The sequence below is a fragment of the Rattus norvegicus genome, chromosome 13 (assembly GCF_036323735.1).
Source record: "Rattus norvegicus strain BN/NHsdMcwi chromosome 13, GRCr8, whole genome shotgun sequence".
Classification (NCBI taxonomy): Eukaryota; Metazoa; Chordata; class Mammalia; order Rodentia; family Muridae; genus Rattus; species Rattus norvegicus.
In genome coordinates this window covers 92817130-92840108 of record NC_086031.1, presented here as the reverse complement: position 1 = coordinate 92840108, position 22979 = coordinate 92817130, and the positions used below count along the sequence as shown (strand labels likewise).

General features: G+C 46.9%; 1 protein-coding gene and 1 pseudogene across 1 annotated transcript in view; both read right to left on the bottom strand.

The window, feature by feature from the left end:
• Positions 1-22979, bottom strand: part of Kif26b (kinesin family member 26B) — a 405645-nt gene that overhangs the window by 380963 nt on the left and 1703 nt on the right. The window lies entirely within an intron of this gene.
• Eef1g-ps1 (eukaryotic translation elongation factor 1 gamma, pseudogene 1) overlaps positions 1-22979 on the bottom strand; it is a 55946-nt pseudogene extending 32967 nt beyond the window's left edge.

The following is a 22979-nucleotide window of genomic DNA, read 5'->3' as shown; positions in this document are numbered from 1 at the left end:
ACCTGCAGTGCCCATCTCCCAGCTGTTCCTGTCAGCAGCCTCCAATATCCCACTGAATGTTCATCCAGGGAGAGAGAGAAATGTGAGTTTCTCCCACCTCGGAGCTATAGCTTGGCATATGGAAGTCTGGTGTGTTGAAGAACTGGTCCCCTGCCTGTTGCTATTAGAAGTGGTACAGCCTTCAGGAGGCACGGCATAGGGGGAAGAAATGAGGTCCCCTAGGACAGGCCACAGGAGAAAATATTGAAAACCAGATATCCCTTCATATTCTCTCTCTCTCCCTCTCTCTCTCTCTCTCTCTCTCTCTCTCTCTCTCTCTCTCTCTCTCTCTCTCTCTCTCTCCCCCCCACAGGCACCAAGAGGAGAGCAATACCACTCCACCACACACTCCCAACACAGTGTACCACCTCCTCAGTCCCCATAGCTAGCATGACAGGCCCAGCCAGCCATCACCTGAGACCTGAGGCTGAAATCAGCTTTCCACCACGAAGCTGATATTCTCAGGTATTTTATCACAGTGATGAAGTGTTGCCTTTAGAACACAGGCCTTTGTGGTTCTGACCCCGAAATAGCTCCTGGGAAGACAAAAGTCCAGATGGAGCCAAGCAGTCTGTGACTGGCATCGCCCCTTTCTCCTCCAGCAACAGTATCGTCCTCCAATTCCTGCAGCTGCCAGTGGTGGCCTCGAGGCCCGCTATGTATTCCTCATTACATGCGGTCCGGGTCCTGGGCCAGACCCAAAGTCCCATGTCACCTGCTCTCTGTCTCTGTCCCCAGACACTGTGGTCCACATGTGCTAGATCCAGGTGCTCATGGCTCATGCCTCTGTCTCTTGCAGTTGCAGGGCTCCGTGCCCCACCCCTCTGATGTCATCCCCTGCCACTCCCGTGAAGGGTCACCTTGGTCTTTCTGAGGCTTCCTAAGGTGCCCCATTTTACCTGCCCACACTTGTCTTGTAGCCCACTGTCACATAGATGGGGACTTTCCTTTGCATGCCTGTTACCCTTGCCACTCTTGAGACCAAAGTCTGCTTTTCATCTGGTCCCTTTATCTACAGCGTGTAACACGGAGCTCACCCACTAGAGTGCAGTCGGATGGCTACATGAGCTCACTCGGGTCTATCTCTTCAGTGTAATCTATAGACTGTCTCAGTGCTGCTTAATTTCAGATTACCTGGGAGCAGGAGGAGCCGAGGAAATTGCTGTTTAATGGGAGTGGAGTCTTGAGTGGCGGAGATGACAACATCCTAGAGATGGATGGTGGATACAGTCATGGAATGTAACTGTGTTTACTGTCACATGACAGGAGGCCTACAAAGGGTCAGGTCTCAAGAGCTGTATGCCACCACAGTTTAAAAGTATGAAACCAAGCTGGGGAGATGGCTCGGTCAGCAAAGGCCTTGGCTTGTATGCATGGCAACCTAGTTCAACCCCCAAAACTCATTTAAAAAAAAAAGTTGACTGTGGTGATTTCTGCCTGTAATTCCCAGCTCTGAGGAGAAAGGGGTCCTGTGCAGAGGCAGAGGGATCCCAGGGACTTACTGGCTCTCCAGCCTAGACTAATGAGCTCCAGGCCGGTAGGTAGTAGGACCTCAAAACAAGAGAGATGTCACCTGAGGAACATTCATGGTTGACCTTTGTTCTACACACACATAAGCACACATGCACACACACACACACACACACACACACACACACACACACACACACACACACCATGCAGAATTAGCATAAATACCACCAGCAGACAAATGCCTAAATGTGAAAACCAAGAACCTGCTCGTGGACAAGACCAAGAGGGAGGCTCTGAACGACTCAGTCTTGGGATACCCAAGTTTGAAGACGCAGTCCCCAAACCATAAGGCGAGCTCCGGTCACGCAGGACTCTGTACTTCTCTCTTTGAAACTCTCTCCTTCTAGGCCAGAGCCCGGACCACTGTGGGATGTCAGGACATTTCCAGAGTGGATCCAGAATTGTTGGAGTAAGTCTCCTGGCCTGATTATCAAATGGAGGAATCAGGTCTTCTTTCCCTCTCTCTAATTCTCCTTTGAGACAGGATTTTGCTGTGTAGCCCAGGAGAGGCTTGAACTTAAGAATCCTCCTGCCTAGAGCTTGAAGGGGCTCGAGACCCCATATGTACAACAATGCCAAGCAACCAGAGCTTCCAGGGACTAAGCCCCTACCCAAAGACTATACATGGACTGACCCTGGGCTCCAACCTCATAGGTAGCAATGAATATCCTAGTAAGAGCACCAGTGGAAGGGGAAGCCATGGGTCCTGCTAAGACTGAACCCCCAGTGAACTAGACTGTTGGGGGGAGGGGGACAATGGGGGGAGGGTGGGGAGGGGAACACCGATAAGAAAGGGGAGGGGGGAGGGGGATGTTTGCCCGGAAACTGGGAAAGGGAATAACACTCGAAATGTATATAAGAAATACTCAAGTTAATAATAATAATAATAAAAAAAAAAAAAGAATCCTCCTGCCTCAGCCTTCGGGAACATTGAGAGATACATGTGTAACACCACCCCCAGCTTACACCTTCTTTTTTGGGAAAAAAAAAAAAAGCTGGTGAGAAGGGACCCATGTAATGTTCTCCTAATGGCCCCTTGCCAGCGTGTCTCACAGCCTTTATTATGCCATTCCACCCTTAAGGAAGCCAGTCCTTCTGCTCTGGGCCAGAGTTCCCTGCAACCCCTCCACCTCCCTCCAAACAAACACCAGCACACACCCTTCCCCCCATACGGAGTCTTTCATTTTCTCAACTAAAATCACAGGCCACGGAGCCATTAAACTTCTATGGGAAAAACCAGGGCCCCAGAGGCTCAGGAGGGCATTTTCCCCCTAGTCTCATTTAAGAGTCATTTTGCTAATCAGAAACAGGCCTAGACTGCCAGCTCCATTATCCATCACTAGGGGGAAGGGGGAACATAAACCCTAAGAACCAGTAAAACCAAATCCAAAAGGCTCTGGGTCCCCCCCACCCCACACCTTGCTTCGTTTCATGTAAAGCAGGGTAAATAAAGTCTGTGTGAATACTTCGCTCATGCAGACTCACTGCTCAAGCCATCTCACTCTGCTCTGTGATCATCTTTGGTTGGGCCATTCACTAGTGTGCACCCTGTGCAAATGACGCATGAAACTGTCCCGTCAATTCTGTGTCCTTCTGAAGTCGAGAGCTGTGCAACCCATTCCCCTAAAGAGACTTCTAAGAGCCCTCGGCAACATTCACCAAAAGAGAAGTGTTATCCTAAAAGGAATTAGGGATCAATAATGATAGTTGTCTTTAAAAAGAATAGAGGGACTGGCCACCCTCTGAGTGTCTGCGTGTAAAGGGTTTGATGGCAAGGCCCACTCAGTGAAGCTCCAGATGTTAAATGTTGCATGGCAGATTATCTTCAGAAGAAAACTGACTGTAAAAATCACAGAAGAAATTACTTAAAGGTCAGAGACCTCTCTCCTGACAGTCCACCCTATCAGCCACACCCATTCTTCTGAAACTGAAGCCCCAAACCACAGGAATCACCAGCCCTCCCACATCCTGAAAGCCTTTATTCTTGGAGGACAGTTGTGGGGAGAGCTCCCAAACATACCTGATGGTTTGGAGGGAACTAAGACAAGAAGTACAATACCACAGCTCTTGGAACATTCCGTGCCTCCTAACCTTTCAAGTCCGGGCTCACTGCCAAGCGCCCAATGTCCACTAAACTCCAGGATGCAGAGAAAGGCAACAATCCTATATTGGGCCACAAGGCCACATCTTGGTTCCCTTCCACAGCTATGATATTCTACTTCCAAGTTCTCACATGTTTTCCAGGGCCCTGACACCATTCCTCTCCAGACAGAGAATGTCAATATCGCACAGGAAAGAGGGAAGAACCTTGAGTTCCAATGTCTCAGAGTGAAATGTAAGAGTTAAACAAAGTCTTCCTACCTAGCTATGACTCCCCTCTTCTGACTGCACAGGGAGAACCGTTGTAAAGAGACATTTTAGTGAACATCAATTAAGACAAAGGGGATCTCAGAACTCAGGTTATGGCCTCTCAGTTGTTTTAATTGTGGCTGCATTGGGTCACTCTCTACATCTCTCCTCAAAGTCGTGTCTAATTTTTTGTACTTGTTTATACTCTTTCCTTCCTTCCTTCCTTCCTTCCTCCCTTCCTTCCTTCCTTCTTTTCTTGTGCTGGGATGGAAACCATGGCTGTGAAGACTCCCAGCAAAGTGCTCCCTACTAAGTTAGAGCAAACAGTTGCTTTATATTGCAATCTAGACTTGACTCTCGAGGATCCATAGTGAATGCTGCCTTCTCCATCCATATGAGCAGGAACCCTGGCTCCCCTTTCCCTCCCTCTTCCACAGTCCCTGTTCTGTCCTTCTGTGTTCATTATACCGGCTCGCCTGAGCTATCCACCATAACCATGCTCACAGTACGGTCCCAGCGGTCCCCCAGAATGGGCCAAGCGGAACACTGAGCCTCAAGATTTAGAAAGGAGGTAAGTTTTAAGTAAGAGTCTTGCTTCTAACTTGCGCTCGCGTTTGAAGGAGCTAACATAGGCAAGAAAGATTTTCTTTTTTATCTTTTCACAAAGGGCAGAAAATGGGTCTTCACTTAGCTCTGTGCTACACAAAGGTAAATCCATACTGTGTCTCTGCATAAAATTGAGTTTAGCCCTATCCTAGGAGCACATGACTACAATATTGATGCCATCATCAGAGTCAACACAGATATGCATTTCACAAGACCATCTCTGGGAAGCGAAATTCCGTCCTTGGATTTTCCCCATGGGTACTTCCGGCGGCCACTTCCGGTAGCTACTTCCGGCTGCTGCCTCCCTATGTGCCACAAGCTTTAACTTCCTTCTCTGCTGGAATGCTCTGGGGGGCTGGAGGCTGCAGCTGTAAAGGAATATGAAGGCTTTCACCTCAGGCTCACTGCTCTGCATCCAGGCTACCTTGGCAGCATGTGAGAGCAGTCGCTGTGCTACCTAATGTCCCGCTCCAGACAAAAGTTGCTGTTTTAGCTTTACACCCTGGTGTAAAGCTGGTCTCAGCCAGGAGTTGGAAAAGAGGCCACAAGGAAACTCCCAATTAGCCACAGTCCAGGAGAACAGTTTGAAGGAGACTTTGCAAGGAAAGCCTAGGATCCGGACAGTTGGATGACAGTGTTGCGTCGTCTGTGGCAGAACCTTGGATATGTCACATGACAGCAGAGATCTTATCTCTATAATTTGGATTGAGAATACCCCCTGGGGGCAGGGGAAGGGGCTCATGTTGTGAACACAGTCCTCAGCTTGTGGTACTACAATAAAGGGTATGGAGCCCTTAGGAGGCAGAGCCCAGCTGATAGAAATAGGTCACTAGGAGCGGACTTTGAAGGTTACCGTCTTGATTCTAGTCTGGCTCACTCTCCCGTCCCAGTCTGTTACCTTGTGAAAGGTCTCCTATATGTTCTCACCTCCATGAAATCTTCCATGTCTGTCTTGTGTGATGGACTGAAACTGAGAGCCAAAATCTGCCTTTCCTCCTTTAAGCTGTTTATGTCCAGTATGAAGCATGAAGCCGCATGAACACAGCTAATAATATACCTGGGGAGTGTCCGACACCAGAAAGGTGGGTGTGTCGACAACCCACAAAACCCCACAAGTCCAGAAGGACTCTTCTGTAGAGAAAGCTGGGCAGGAGTCAATCCAGAGGGCAGGCAGGAGTCGTGAGCTCTAACCTGACTCATGGGGTATACTGGTCTAGGATCTAGAGCCCTCAATAGTGACTAGTGACTGGCTCTAGGCGACAACACTGCATTAATGGATATGGATGGAGGAAATCTTTCTCCCCTTCCCTCCCCCCACTCCTTTTCTTTCTTGTGTCTAGTACAAAAAAAAATGTTAAAAAAAACTGCTATCCATGACCAGCCCTGATAATTCTTAAAGGGGTGTTGGGCAAAACAAAGTGGGGGAGTGGCCACCTCCCAGTGGGGTAACCTGGAAACCAGCTGTGTAAATATAAGGCGTGTTATCTAATCAGAGCTTTTAAAGGACCCATTTGGTCAGACTCCAAAAAAGTCATATGCACAAAATGTGCTGGCAAATTTGAAGAAGTTACTCTGCCATTGAACATATTGCTGTCAGGGACCCAAGAGTTTAATAAATCATTTTTCTGGAGTTTACAGCAAAACGTGCAATGTAATTATAGCAATGTATTAGGGACTGTTATTCAGGGAGCCATTCAATGTGCTAGGTTCACACATCTATCTGCCAGCTCTTGTGTTTACTCAGTGATAGGGGCTGCCTGCATGAAGCTCTTCGCACTGTTACAGGCACACACGAAACACTCCCGTGGTAGCTGGTGGCCCAGGCTGTCCCAGGGCAGATGCAGAGAGAAGAGCTGTCAAGCTATTCCCAGAAAGTAAACTGATTTCTTTTTTTTTTTTCTTTTTTTTTTTTTTTCGGAGCTGGGGACCGAACCCAGGGCCTTGCGCTTCCTAGGCAAGCGCTCTACCACTGAGCTAAATCCCCAACCCTTTGATTTCTTTTTTTAAAGATAGAGTGATCTTATAGCCCTCCACAGGAATCCTGATTCTTATCTGAAATGCCCCCTCCCCCTCTCCAAGGACTGTGATGGGGATCTAAAAAGGTAGCAAGCAGTGGGTGGGGGGAGGCAGAGGGTACATGCAGCAAGAAGTGCAGGGACCACCGAGTGCATGTCTTGTCTCCTGCCACATGTTGGTCTTGGCATCTTAGAGGCTGCCGTAGAGTGAAATAGGTGTTGGCTGTGTAGAGAAGCTCCTGGAGTTTAGAGTCACCACCTACAGGAAATGAACTTTGTTTCTATGACATGGAGATTTGGTTGAGCTCTAACCTGACTCATGGGGTATACTGGTCTCCTCACCTGTCAAGCAGACAGCAAAATGCCTGCCTCACAGGGCACCAGCGAGAGATTTGTCCTAATGTACTCACATGTACCAGAATGTTAGCTTCCATGGTCTGTGGTTGCCTGCCCAGGCAGTTCCCAGGAAATCTCTTCTCTGGTTGAGGACATGCTTTTCTGAAGCTGATGTCCAGGCTGAGTCTTTCCAGCTTATACACTCAGGGGAGGCCTTCACTATGCCCCACCTCCATTCCCTTTCTTGTCAGAGGCATTAATGGCTGCTTCTGAGCATATTTTGTCTGGCACATAGTAGGCACTCATTAAATGTTAGCATCCAAACTCCTGCCCCAAGTCGCCATGTCATAGAAACAAAGTTCATCTCATGTAGGTGGTGGCTCTAAACTCCAGGAGCTTCTCTACGCAGCCAACACCTACTTCACTGTGCGGCAGCCTCTAAGGCCCACTGCCCTGTGGTGATGAAGCATCAGTGGCTAAAATAGCAAGAGTCCAATAGTATTCCTCACCAGAAACTTAAAATGTTGGTCCAAATTGACATGACATAGTGACTCTGCCCTATGTAAGAAAGATAAAGGTTTGAGAAACCCATGATCTGCTAAATACACACCAACATGGGACCCCATTCTCCTTCAGTGCGTGTGGAGCGGAGGGCTACTTTAGGGGTTGGGGATTTAGCTCAGTGGTAGAGCGCTTGCCTAGCAAGCACAAGGCCCTGGGTTTGGTCCCCAGCTCTGGAAAAAGAAAAAGAAAAAAAAAAAGAGAAGGGAGGGCAGTGCGTGTGGAGCAATTGTCCTTCTGTCCACGTATCCACCAGGTCCGTGTTCTTTGGCCTTCACAGTATAAATGTTGTGTGTCAGACTTGATGCTGGTGACAGACACAGAGCTGTGTAACTCTTCCCAGCCTGCTGGGTGCTGGGTACAGACACTGTGGTGAACGGAGTTTTGGGTACAAGGGAGCAGCATTGAACTGTTGTCCCTCTCTGTATGATGTTGGAGATTGAACCTATGGCCTCCCGCACAGGAGGCAATCCCCCTAAAACCGGCCTGTTTCCCCAACTCATTCCCTTCTTTCTTAAAGTATAAGGGAGGTTACATCTGTCTGTGCAGAAGAGAGGGACAAGTTTCCATTGTGAAACTGAGGCTACAACACATGACCTGTGATCGGAAATGCCTTGAGAATCTGAGGGAACCTTAGGAAATTCAGCGCTGGCCAATGAAGTGTCGGAAGTGCCTGCTTCATGCTCAGCACGGAAAGACTCAGAGCCAGCTGTGCTGTTCTCCTCTGCCTTCCAGACCCTACAGGAGTCTAAAGCTTCTAATGCAGGAGACATCTTCCAGACTCCCCACCACCATCTAGGGGACAATCATGGGTTATCACATCACATAGGACAGAGACAATGCAAACAAAAGGGTTATAGTCAATGGAATGGCCTGAGGGGTCTGCACCTCGGCAGGTGACTTCTGCTGGATGCAGTAGGCTAAGTGTTCATGTTTCCCCAAAAGTCATGCTTGGAAATGAAACCATTGGCATCCCTCAAATGATGGCAGAAGCATAGAGACTATGTCAAGGGGGCAGCGAAGCTCTTTGTCTTAGTCATGGTTCTAGTGCTGTGAAGAGACACTATGACCAAGGAAACTGTTATGAAAGAATGAACTTCACTGGAGGCTCGATTACGGTTTCAGAGGCTTGACTATAGTTCATTGTCATCACATAGGGAACATGGCAGCACACAGGCAAATATGATGCTGGAGATGTAGCTGAGAGTTACTTCTGGATCCGAAGGCAGCAGGAAGAGAAAGTGACCCTGGGCCTGGCTTGACTTTTGAAAACTCAAAGCCCACCCCTCACTGGCACACTTCCTCCAGCATGGCCACACCTCCTAATCCTTCTCAAGCAGTGCCACTCCCCGATGACTAAGCATTCAAGTATATGAGCCAATGGGGGCCATTCTTATTCAAACCACCACAGTCTCACAGACAGAGTACAGGCCCTCATAAAAGAGACTCCGAACAGCAGGCCAGTATTTTCTGCCCTGGGAAAGGACACAGAAGAAGAGGGGGTGGGGGTGGCGAGTGTGAAGCAGAGAGCAGCCATGAGCAGGCTCCACGGGGGCCTGGACCTCAGGCCGCCTGAGAATTGAAGAAAACAAGTCCATCTGTCCGCCCAACTCTCACAACTCTGCAGCCTGAGAAGGCCATCCTTGCCCCATCAGTTTCTGACCAGTGGTGACAAGTTTGTTCTTTGGGGTACCCAGAAGACATTTCTACAAGCCTCCAGCGGGATCCTTACATCCCTTTCCTCTGCAAAGGGCAAAACGATGATGCAAGCAGATGGTTGTGCAAAACCAAGAACATGTTGACAAAGGCTCCTCGAGGACCCCAGAGAGCCAGCCCACAGACACCCGGCTCTGCCTCGGAGAAGGGAGCCTCCTGCCGCTGCAGCTTTCTCTTAGGAGACCAAGAGGCCATGTCAACAGGCCAGCACTACTGCCCAGAACATCACCTCCACCTCTGTAGCCCACCAGCCGGCTGCTTCCCCTCACCCAGCAATGGCTTCATTACCCATCAGAGGACAGGAATCATTTGTTTTGTTTTTACCCTCTTCTTCATCAAAAACTTTAGAGAATTTAACTATTTAAAAAGGAATTAGGGGCTGGGGATTTAGCTCAGTGGTAGAGCGCTTACCTAGGAAGCGCAAGGCCCTGGGTTCGGTCCCCAGCTCCGAAAAAAAGAACCAAAAAAAAAAAAAAAAAGGAATTAATATGTATCGTGTGCACAGAGAACTATCTACTGCATGCACAAAGCAACCCACAAAGCAAGACGCTGATCAACCGCTAGTGACATGCGTGGGTGCAGGTAGGGAGACAGACATGGGTGGGCAAAGGATCAGCAGAAACAAATTCTGTGGAAACTACCATGGGACTTGGAAGCCCGTGGGCCTCTACATGGCCACGTGAGCTTCTTAAGCCTCCACCAAGCTCCTGGCATTGACTTCTGAACCACCATAAAGGGTATGATTGGAATCACTGGAAACTACAAGCACCCTATAAAAAGATGAATTAACTCCCACACAAAGTCTGCAACCCTTGGTTTCCTTCCCCATGCAGGAAGCAGAAGTCCCAATCAAGCATATTAAAGCCAGGCCTTTGTGCTAAGTTTGCCACCCTGGCTACAAAAAAAAATTAAATAAATAAATAAATAAATAAATAAATAAATAAATAAATAAATAATGCTCATAAAGCCATCACTGGCCAACCTGCAGCTGGCACTGGCTTCCTCCCTCAGCCTGTGGGACAGCCGACCTCGGATGAATGCACTCTTAACTGCACAGCTCAGTTTATTAGCTGCCTTGACCTCCAATAAAACCTTCAGCCTAACAGTATCTGAAACCTGAGACAGGATGTCCACTGAGTCATGAACCTCTGTGCTCCCTTCAGGGCTCTAAAAGCACACAGGCACACACACACACACACACACACACGCACGCACGCGCACACACACACACACACACACACACACACAGCCATAATATACACATTGCACACATTTATATCCACATCACATATACCACATCCACAGCACACACACATCTCACATCCATACAACATATTCTGCAACCACCCAATCACACACACCTCACATACACCTCCCCCACACACATATGCTTATCTCAGATCCATATCACATACATCAGACACATACACACACACCTCTCACATATATACCACACATATCACGTACATGTCACATATGACACACATATCCTTACATATACATCCATGTACACATACACAACAAACACATATGCATATACCAACTATGTATACATGGTCACACACACACACACACACACACACACACACACACTGTCTCAAAGCATCCTGGGAATTGCAGACCAAATTGCATCAATAAATTTAGAGACAAGGGAAAATAATTGAGCAACCAGCAGCTACAGGCAGAATCAGCCAAAGGAATGAGGAGGGTCACTTATACATAGGCCAGAGCACTGAGCAAGGGTCTGTCCCTGGATGCTCTGCCAGTGTGGTCCGTATGGGCACCCAGAAAATGCCATGGAAGGATGAGGAGTGACAAGTGGTATGTGCCCAGCTCCTGTTCCCCTGGGATGTTCCCAACTCTACTTCAAGCTCCCAGCGTGCTTTGGGCTCACAAAAGCCAAATGCAGCTTTGCTTTTAATATTAGGCCCCTCTGTCATATCTTGATGAAAACCCAGAATGTTGTGTTTGAAATAAGAGTTAGCAGAAGAGTCCCCAGGAAGTGGGTTGTTTAAAGAGACATCCTGGGATAATGATAAAGGAGAAAAACTGAATTGATAGTGACTGAATGGACCCCTTTGACCCAGCAGGCAACTAGACTCATCGTCCTTTCCCTCAGACTGCAGCATTAAATGTGACAGGACCTGGATGTGCAGGTTGAAAATATGTAAATATTGGCCTAGCAGTGGCGATGTGTCTAGACATTTGAAGATACAAACGGAAGAAGGGGAATCAAGGCGGGGGAGTGCTGGGCTAAAGAGCTTTTGATTTAATGATGATTCCAATGTTTAGAGTCCTCATGTTCATTCCTGAATTACTAAGTGAGGAAGCTCCCCCCACAATATTACTAAATCCTAATTGACAGGATAGATATTCTTAATATAAATGGTAAGCATCCCTTTCACAGTCCATAAGGCTGTACTTTCCCTAAAATAATCCTTACCAAACATCTCTTAAAATCAACATGGAGGAACGGGTCAAGTATTACGGACGACACACTTCTGTAACCAGAAGCAGTAGCAGGAAGATCGTCAGTCCTGGTCTATATAGCAAGTTCCAAGCCAGTCAGAGCTACATAGCAAGACCCTAAAATACAATAACAACAACAAAAATGCATGATGGGTCTGGGGACAAGCTCAGTGGTAGAGTGTGCGCTCAGCATATACGAGGCCCAGGGTTCCATGCCCGGCACAGAAAGAAGCAGGCGAACCACCATATCAGTCTACGGCACCTTCGCCAGCATCTGACAGCAGCCTGCTAAGCACTTTCAGGCTCTTGGCTTAACCAGAGCTCCATCTAAGATGTGCCCGGGCTATCCTTCTGGGATGTGAGGGAGGAACTCTCTCTAGCTTTGCAGAGACTCATGGACTCAGGAGAGAATACTGCTGACTCCCATTCCTAGTCTGTGGGAGAAATTTGCACAGCATTCAGAGGTCATGGATTGGATGCCCAACACCAAAGGAGGGAAGAAAGAGAAAGAGAGAAAGAGAGAAAGAGAGAGAGAGAGAGAGAGAGAGAGAGAGAGAGAGAGAGAGAGGGAGGACAAATCGAACTATTCCTAAAATCCCGGTGCTAACCCTGCTGGAAGCCACACTGTACTTCCGTGACCAGACAATCCGATTCACCTAACTGTCTGGGATTGTACCAACCTCTGGGACATACAACACTCGCTCCAAACGCACAACTGAGCGGGCGAGCAGGTTATTTTTCTTGAATGACAGTGATTGGCCCCCGAATTCCACTATTCTCTGAATAACCTTTCGGTTAAACAGCCCAGCGGCTCTTGTCTGCTGCCCTTTTTCATTTTGGCCTCTTGTCAGTCACCAAAGTGGTCTCTCACTGCTGCATGAAGTCACCTCATCCCATGGAATCAGGGGAGGGGAGCAATGACATACCTTGAAAGCAGCCATTAGACATAAACTGACAGTGTTTCTTAGGGATGTGTAGCTGCTCATCGCAGCTGATTAAAGAGTGGCCTTACACCACACACCACCTCAACACCCACAGCTACTGTGCTAGCCTAGAAAAGAAGAAAATTCTTCCCTTAAGCAATTACAAATCTCAGACATCACTCAAATGGAATAAAAGAATCATTAAGCTTTAAAAAACATTCTATATTTTGAAGAGCAGAAATTTGTGCATAAGGACCATCAAAGTACCAGCCACCAATCAGGAATGAGGAACAAAAATAACAAGAGACATGATTTAGTCTGTGACACCCTCAGCACCCTCGGATGCAGTCCTAGCGACGCTTGCTCAGCCCAGAGCCTCCCAGTCTGTGCCCAACATTCAGAGCGTGCCCTCCCTTTATATTAAGGTTTACAAGCGCCCTGCCTTCCTTGTCCACTCCGACTCACAGCTGCTACCAGTGTGGGAATTGCAGCCAAGTAGGGGGAGGGTGTCGTCTCTATTTCCAGCCGTCTTCACGAGAATCCATGCGACAGAATCAGCAAAGTAGAACTGCAGAGAAAACTGTCTGAGAAAGATAAAATGGATTGGAAAGCAGACAAGACGAATTCCTGGTGCTGGGTAGATCGGCATGCAGCACACACAGTCACTGGAGGAACTCTCTTCTCCTCCATTCACCGAGGCCCAGAATGCCAAAAGCTACTCCTGTGCTCCTCCCTGGGGTGCTTAGAGCCAGGTGGGAGCTCTCAGGGGGTGGATTTCCATCTATGGCAAAGACTCCCATATTCACAGCAACTGAGCTAAGGAGTAGCCAGCGACCTTTTTCTACTGAGCGCCTGAACTGTTCTGGGGGAGAGAGATAGATGCCTACAGGTTGATGGATGCGTGTGAGAGGTTTCAAAGACTTGGAGATAAAGGAATGGGAAAAGAGTTGAATGGCTTCCTTTTCTCTGGAGCTGTTTCTCTCTCCTCCTGGTTGGTGTCAGGGCCATTAACGACAGAAGGAGAGGGTGGACAGAGGGCGCAAGGAGATTGGCTTTCATTGTATCCAACTCTTCCAGGAAAGTCATTGCAGTACAAGAACATGAAGTGATGGTTCACCGTTACCTCACAGCAGAGAGACCTTCGCTACTACCTGAGGCAGGTCCTCTCAACACACTGTTGAACAGAACTACCAGGCTCACAAAAACCCATGCAGCCTGCCCCTGGTCACAACTAAATAAGGCTGGTTTTGTACCGGAGTCTGCTGATCCTGGGTCTTCATTTTAATGTGTAAGAGCATGAGGAATGGCATCCCCATAACCTCGAAGTGGAGATGCCTCAAATACCTCAATTCTCCATCCACCGCTGGACACACACGCATTCCCTACCTTTCTCCAAGATGCCAGAAACTGTTCAAGTCAAGATTTGCCATAACCCCCTAGTAGCCAACTCCATGGACACTTGAGTCCTTGCCTCCTTGGTTCCTTCAAAATTCAGGGCAAAATTCAGAGGCTCATCCTGGTCCCCAGCACTCTCACAGTTTGGTTTCCATGACGCCATATGCTCTCCCTGACTTTTTGTCACCCTCTTTTCTGGCCTGGGCTGTCTTCCTAATCCCTTGGGCCTCCTGCCTCTTCAGGGCCAATGCTTATGACGCACGCTCAGTCTGCTAATGTGCCCACCTCACATACACAGAGCTCACACCATCTGTGCATTCCACTGCCATTTGCTTTGTGGCAGCTCCAAGATCCATGTCTCCACGTCCAAACCCACCCTAGAGACCCCAGCTAGCCCCAGTGGATGACTTAACCTCAAGGATAACTCCAGCTAGTTCTGTCACACATAGCCACTCCCACCCCCATTAACAAAATATACCTGTGTTCTCTAGCTGGTGCATGGAGAATGGATGCTTCCTGTCCCTTATATCAGCACCCATATATGGCAGATCTCTGAACAGAATCTGCGACATCTTCCCTGACACCTCATTCATATTGCTAGCACTTCAACTCAGTCTGCATAATGTCACTCACACCACTGTGAGGGACCCCCTAGTGGCCCTCCAGGACACTGTCTCAAGACACCCTCTCTCACAATACACGACTGATATTTCAGCCCCCCACCCCAATACCTTCCAATGTCTGCCCATTGCTCAAGAGAAAATCCTGACTCTTTTTTTCTCACAAGGCTCCCTACTCCCTCCCTAACACTTCTCCTGCCCATTACACACACACACACACACACACACACACACACACACACACACACACAGAGAGAGAGAGAGAGAGAGAGAGAGAGAGAGAGAGACAGAGACAGTCAGAGACAGACAGAGACAGACAGACAGACAGAGAGACAGACACAGAGAGACAGTGTACTTGGCACACATAACCCCCTCACGCCCTTCCCTCATCCTAGAACACCCCTGCCCCAGTGTGCTCCTATCCAACCCATCTTTCTAAAGTCATTTCCTACCAGTGCCCTAAGCTTCCTGTGCAGTTCAATTGCTGCTCCTGATATGCCGCTCTCACGGTGTCTGTGTCTAAGAGCAAACAGTGTATTGCTCTAGGCAGGAATTTTAATACTTTTCATATTTTATTTATAATATGATATAATATTACACTGGTACATGAATGAGAATCAGAAATGATCATTGGTATATGACTATCAAAGAAAAAACAATAAATAATGAATTATCAAGTTGAATCCAGTGGCATTTTTTTTTAATGCAGTGTGACTGAATAGGCTTTATAGCAGGAATTCAAGGAGAGCTCATCACCGGGAAATCAATGGTGATAATTTGCATTAAAAGTTCTTGGTAGGGTTGCAGAAATGGCTCAATGGTTAAGGCCACTGACTGCTCTTCTAGAAGTCCTGAGTTCAATTCCCAGCAACAACATGGTGGCTCAAAACTATCTATAATGTGATCTCATACCCTCTTCGGGGATGCAGGTGTACATGCAGATAGAGCACCCAGACATTTAAATAATAATAATAATAATAACAACAACAACAACAACAACAACAACAAAAGTACTCAGTAGATTATGATACCTGCTCCTTAGTTTACAATAAAAACCTAAGGAGGAACTAGGGAGATGGTTTGGCCAGTGAAATGCTGACCTACAAGGATCAGTTTGATCCTAGAACCCATGTGAAGCATCCAGGCACGGTAGCAGGCTCATGCCTGTAATCTCAGGCCTGGGCAGGCAGAGGCAGGACAATCCTTAGGTTTTCTGGCCAGTGTCAGTGCAGCAGAACTAGTGAGATTTGGAATGAGAGACTCAGGCTCAAAAATTAAGTCAGAAAGAGACCAAGGAAGATACCTTACATCAACCTTGACCTCAGACCCTCACCCTCTCCCACACATGGCCACAGTACAAAGCACTAAACAAAATGAAAACGTTTGAGGAATGTTTACTCCCAGAGGCTGGGAGTGCAGCACAAGTTCATTGTTTGATAATATTTAGTGTTTTGTTCTCTGGTCCATTGGGAGATCTTCTGGGTTTATAATGAACTATATAGATCAATTTCTTGTTTTCTAAAATATTGATCTATTCCATTTTCCCCAACCCTTTTAATAAAACATCCATTTTCCCACTACCAGTTAAAGATGCTACTATGATCACAGACCAAATTTTCAGTTGTACTCAGGTCCATTCCTATATTTTATTTTCTATTGAATATTTTTCTGTTTCCTGTGTACCGGTAATACACCATTTAATTATAAAAAGTTTAAAAATAATTTAAAAAGAAGCTTTGCCACATGTTTGGTAGGGATAGACCTTAGCTACGTAGTGCGTTCAAGGCCAACCTGGGCTAAATGAAACACCTTTTCAAGAACAGAAAGAATAAACGTTAACTAAGGAAGTAAAGAGATCCCTCCAATGGATGGCTTTCTATTCAGAATTCAACGGCCATTTTTCTCCAGGGGGGTTTCTTGAGAAGGCCCAAAGACAACAGCTAGAAGGATGGTATATACAATACGTACAAACTGACATGATATTTTGATCAACATCCCAAACGTTAACTAAGGAACACAGTTGTATCTCATCCTTCAACGCCTCTACCAGTGGCCGTAACGATGGGCTCCTTCAAACCGATGCCCAGAACTGAGGAAGTTCAACAGAGTACCCATTCAACTAGGAGCGCCTCAACCCAATGGGATCACTCAACAGGTTATAAGGAAAAGAAGGAAGGGAGACCCTACACCACTCGCCAGCTTGTAATCTCTGGGGACAGAGTGGCAGGGAAGCCTAATGAGCCAGGTATCCACGTGACCCTGACTGTCCACCACAGGTTCCTTTTCTTGGTTCAGGATGGAGCCTCAGCAGATCAACAAGGGGGAGGAGCAGAGAACGTTGCTTCTCCAAACCCATCATACTTCAACTGAAATAGCTCCTCAGGACCTCTACAGAGTTGTACAATCCCATGTTCCAGGTCCCCGAGTATGAAGTTGTCATCTGCAAGTGCAGAGACCGTTAACATCTTCCAGCAGCAATATCTCACTTGTTCTTCTAACAGTGACCCTCAAGGGCTAAACGGGGAAAGCAAGCTTGGATTCCCCAGTCTTTGTGTGTTATGTGTGTGCGTGTATGCATGTGTGTGTGTGCGTGCGTGGGTATGTGTATGTGTGTGTGTGTGCATGTGTGCGTGTGTGTGTGTGTGTGAGAGAGAGAGAGAGAGACTAACTATAATAACCATGATAATAACCACAATAAGTGCCTATAACTCCAAGACAAAGAAATCACATGCATCCGTATTTTTCTATGAGGCTGTCTGTCAACCTTGGCACACTGCTTGGCACACAGACAATAACTGTCAATCATCCGTCATTACTCTCACCATCACATTATTAGCTGATGATTGGTGTGGTCTGTGACTTAACACCAAAGAGCAACTGACCTAAATTTTAATTGACTTAATCATTCCAAACCCTGACAAACTACTAGCCTCAGACATTTAAATTTGTAATGCAATGATCTTGTCTAGAATGAGTGTGTGTGTGTGTGGGGGGGGTGATGATTACCAGTTGGGGAGTCTTTCAAATGAATAGTCACTTCCAAAACTAACCATGTTGGTTCTAGTCTTAAAAATCTGGCAGAATGAAATGTTGTTATGGAAGAGACTGCCCCCCGCCTGGCTCCACTAGGAATGTTTTTATAAACTCTGGAGATGGCTTCGAGGGTCTTAAGTGACAAATGCTACAGCACTTCTCCATCCCTGCTGATTTGTATCAGTTGTCTCTTCATTTCAAAGAGCCAGAGGTCAAGGAGGGGCGCTGTGAAATCCTGTCTTCGGGAGACAACATGGCTGTCACAACCCTGAACTTAGAGGAGCTGTGCAGGTCCTACACAAGGACAAGGCTGGAAAAATCCAGGCATTGGTTGATATAGATGGTCTCCTGGAACTGGGGATCTGTGGGCAGTGGATGTTGCTGATGAAGGGAAAATCATTCTTTACTCGCCTTGAAGAATGTGGCCATTGATAGGTTACCTGTGCCCGGTGAACGGCCCCATACCCATGAACAGATGGGCAGCACTGACTGGGACTTGGTGGTTATCAAAAAATAAAAGAGAGCATGAATTTGGGATGGGACTGTTGTGATGGTTTGAATATGCTTGGCCCAGGGAGTGGCACTATTAGAAGATGTGGCCTTGTTGGAGGAAGTGTGTCACTGTAGGGTGGGCTTGGAGACCCTCCTCCCAGCTGCCTGGATCATCTTCTTCCTTCGGGTGAAGATGTAGAACTCAGCTCCTCCTGCACCATGCCTGCCTGGATGCTGCCATGCTCCCGCCTTGATGATGATGGACTGAACCTCTGAATCTGTAAGCCAGCCCCAATGAAATGTTGTCCCTTATAAAACTTACATTGGTCATGGTGTCTGCTCACAGCAATAAGACCCTAACTAAGACAACTGTGTTGGGGAGAGGGAAGGTACTGGGGGTAATGGAAGGTAAATATGATGATATTTCACGTACACATGTTTGAAAATAAGGGGAAAGAGAGTCTGCATGTATGTCTGCACACCACTTCAATGCCTTGTGCCTCCAGAGGCCAGAAGAGGATTGAAGCCCCTGGAACTGGAGTTACAGACAGCTTTGAGCCATCATGAGGGAGCTGGGAATTGAACCCCTGTCCTCTGGAAGAGCAGTGCTCTTAAATAAGGAGTCATGGCTCCAGTGCCTCTCCACCCCTCCCCCAATAAGGAAACATTTTTTAAATATTTTCAAAATGAGAAGGATTCTGAAGGTGCTTTTTAAAGATGTGTCCTTAGAGTTAGGGAAATTAGTCTGGAATTCCTTCATAATTCATAAATATTTCAAATGTAAAGTCTAGTTTATCTGTGCAAAACACTATAATGGCTTTAGGGGGTTACTTTTAAATGGAGTTATTTTTCATATCCCTTCCTCTTTTGGAACTGGCAAAATACAGAAATATTTATTTATATCTCCCCAAGTCTAGACTTACTTGGGCTCTGGCTATTTAGAGCCCACGTTTGGTGTTTTTAACCCGGGACACATTCTTCTCTTTCATCCCTGTCACCCCCGGGTCACCCTGCTCAGGATGTCTGGCTAATCTTGCTGATATTTCTGGGGCATAGATGGACTCAGAATATGTGAGTGAGGGGGAAAAAATCAGATAGGACCATAGTTCTGAACCTTTCTTTTACATAAGAGATTGTCCTTTGTTGGGGTGGAAATGAGCAGATTCAGATAACCTGAGCCCAACCTGGAGCATCCCGGCTTTCCCCGGGGAATTTCTTTGGGCCGATGTGTCGTGGGCTTTCCATGCAATTCAAAAGTTCTGTCTCAGCTATCAGAATGATCTAGGTTAGCGCAAAAAAGGAGAGGCTCCTTCCGTGGCTGCTCTCTCTGGCTCCGTGCCTCGACTGTCTATAAAAACTGGAAAGGCGTACTCACCACAAGGCAGGAAATGTTTTATATTTACAGAGTGAAACATGACAGTGGGGAAAAGGACAGTCCTCACTGAAAGTCCCAACACTGTCCCGCTACCCCACTCCTCTGTTTTATCCGTGCACTCCCACTTAACCAAAGCTAAAAAAAGAAAGAACATCAACTGGCCAGCACTTTCTTACTGAGGCAGTAAAAGTCAGTCAGAAGGGTTTACGGCCTGACAACAGGATGGCACATCTCCTTGCCCGGGTAAGTTGCCCCTAAGAGGATGAATTCAGAGCAGAGTTTTCACTCTCGGGGTTTTGAGATAACCTGCCACTATCTGATTTATGGCTAAATCTGCCTTGCCTCCTGATCTCCTCTCTAGAAAACTCAAGTTATTACCATCACCATCTTTCTCTCTACACTTCTTGCTCTGTCAACAATATCATCATTAACTGGGTTACCCAGCTATATCCAAGTCTCTCAATGGTCTAACATGAAACCCTATCTCCCAGGGGTCATACAACTGGTCTACCCTAAAGCCCAAGAGCCCAGTCTTCCAGACGGCATGCACTGTCAAGGACGCTCAGACTCAGGTGGTGACTCTTGGGGCATCAGAGGCAGTCTTTAGTTTGAGGAGACAACCAAATGCCCCTTCATCACCTCACCTCACCCAGCTGTCCCCAAAATAAGAGGGGGGACTCTATAGAACTTGTTACCAGCAATGAACACATTGAGGGAAATCATCTGACATCACAGGGATGAAACGTGAACTCATCAGATTAGAATGTGGTTGTGGGCAGTACCTTTCAACAACACTCTGATTCTGTAAACTATAAACTTCCAGGATATTGTCTGCAAGATAAATGTCAATTTCATATCTCTCTCTCTCTCTCTCTCTCTCTCTCTCTCTCTCTCTCTCTCTCTCTCTCTCTCTCTCTCTGAGGAATAGAAGCACTTTTTGAACCTTGCCTTGTAACAGACACTCCAATCATCTAACCACTGGGTTTTTTGTTTGTTTGTTTGTTTGTTTGTTTGTTTGTTTTGTAGCTGTGCTGATGAGAAAGTTAAAAGTAAGACAAAATTCTAAAGAATTTAAAAATTTATTGTATTAAGATGTGAAACTGACTCTCAATCATTGCAAAGTAAATCGGTGCTGCGTTCTGAAGTAAGGGATTTCAGGACATGCTCTCCTGCCTCTGACTTCTGAATGACGCTGCAGAAGGCTTTTCATACTACCTAATACGACTTAATACCCTATTTGTGAAAATATTCCCCAAATATGGTTAAGCATCTTAAATGAATTATGAAAATGGTTTTTGCTAATTACTCCCTCAAAACCATGTCTTTATCTTCCCAGACTCTTGTTCTCCGGGGGCGAATTACATGTTGGGGTCACAATGACATCCCTTGTTCTACTGAAATTTAACTCTTTCAGGGCCTGCAGGCTACAGAGGTTCTGCTCATAAATCAGCACTTACACGGCTTGCTCGTAAAGCCGAGAAGAAATGCCTTGTCTCAGGTGGACAGGGCCCACCATGCAGAGGGCACCAGAGAACATGGCATTTGTTTGATTAAAATGATACAAACATTAAAGATGTTGTAGAAATTGTATCCAATTAGAAGGTGACAATCTTAACATTTACACAATCCCTAAAGTTATTGTTCCCAAAGACAACTTTAAATTAAGGCTCTATAACTCACTATCAGAGAGCCACACCAAAGCATCCTTATTCCTGGCTGATCCCGGCAAGCTCCCTTGTACCTAATGCTAATGTCTTTACTAACTCTGGAAGCCGTGTGTGATGTTCTAATGTGCACTCAGTCAGTGGCCAACCCCAAGACTCACAGCTCTCCTCTTGATGCCCCTGGATCCTAGAGCAACTGAGACGTGGCACATCCGAGACTTGGCTACATCTGGAGTCACAGCTCCCTCTACAATACGATCAGTTTCACATCACTTTTATTTCAGCCAATAAATAAAATCCGAACACATAGTGCACTGCCTTCTAAGCGGTGTGAAATGAATTTTCCAGGTGGTTTCAACAAAAACAAAGGCCCCCGTCTCCCGCACGACCCCATAAATCACCAAGTGTGCAGTTAAGCTTCAACCTTTGTTTCTTCCTGTCCGTGTTCCTTCACCCCTTCCCTTTTTAGGAGAGGAGTTGGTGCTCCTTCACTCTTGCACAAGAGGAGCGTTCAAACAAGAGCAGGAAGAACCCCTATGAGCATGTGACCTCAATGTTCTGAGATAATTTTGGTGGCCTGTGACTTATTAGGATCACAAATATCAGCCACTGTCACATCTCAAGCATCAGGATCTCTCAAATCTGTATCCGTCAAGCCTCTCTCACACCAATCCACAGCCCCTCTTTTGTAACTCTCAACACAGATGAGAATACACGATGGACAATGGCTCCATCAGAAGACAAACTCTCGGCAGATAAGGTTAGCGTTCACCAGGACCTGCTGTCTCAGGGGCTGTGCTTTGAACTGGGTGGGAAATCAAGAAATATCAATGGGAAAAATTAAAGTAAGTCTGCGTTCCAGGAAAGGTGTTAAATCAGGTCAGTGTAGCACGCAAGGCTGGGAAAGGCTCCTCGCCCCGAGATTTACTCTTGGGGTATCCTGGAAGATTAATGAAGGGACGACAAAAATGCCAAATGGACAATAACCCAAGTTAATTATTCTCGAGATAAGTTCTAGATTTATAAAACCAATTCTCCCGGTGGTGATTTTTCACGTTTTAAATTTTACAGCAGACTGAGGCTGTCTGTGTAATTGAACCCTGGTATACAAAACATCCGTGTGTGTGTGTGTGTGTGTGTGTGTGTGTGTGTGTGTGTGTGTAAGCAGAAGACGCAGGCAGATGTGGTGACTCCTATGCTCCGCTATTCGAAATCACAACATTTCATTCCAAAAGTCACATAAAAATAAACCAGAAAGATGCCATCGAGCAGTGTCGGCAATCTCGACAGCAATGTGGTCTTCTTGATGTTTCTCTCGAACCACTGATAAAAACTCTTTGAAGCGGAAGAGTAAATATTATCGTGTGGTAGTTCTTGGACCCAACTGTGCAAATACAACTGCATTGTGTTCGGCTCTGGGGGCTCCTGGCTGGTCAAACCACGCAGACCAGGTTGCTATGGAGGAACCAATGTGCTTACTAAAGAAACCCAGGAGCAGGCCAGGATACGGCTCAGCTCACACAGCGAGCCACCTCTTAATCTTCCTCAGATAGACACATGGAGTGTTAAGAGAGAAAGGCTGGCTTTGGGAAATGTGTTTCTGTGATGCAGGGAAGGTAGAGCCACAAATGAGCCATTGGAACTGCAAGTCCCAGCAGCTGGCTGTTACTGCCCCCTTTGGCAAGCTGCTGCTGCTGAATCGCAGACAGGGTAAGGAGAACTGTAGGGCTTACCCACTGGGGGCATCCCCCTGCGCCACGAGGCCCGGTGCTCAGCTAGGTGCCTTACACCCGGGCGCCCCGAGGCAGCATCCTAAGGTGGGGCGCAGCTTCCCACAGAGCACCCCCACAGTA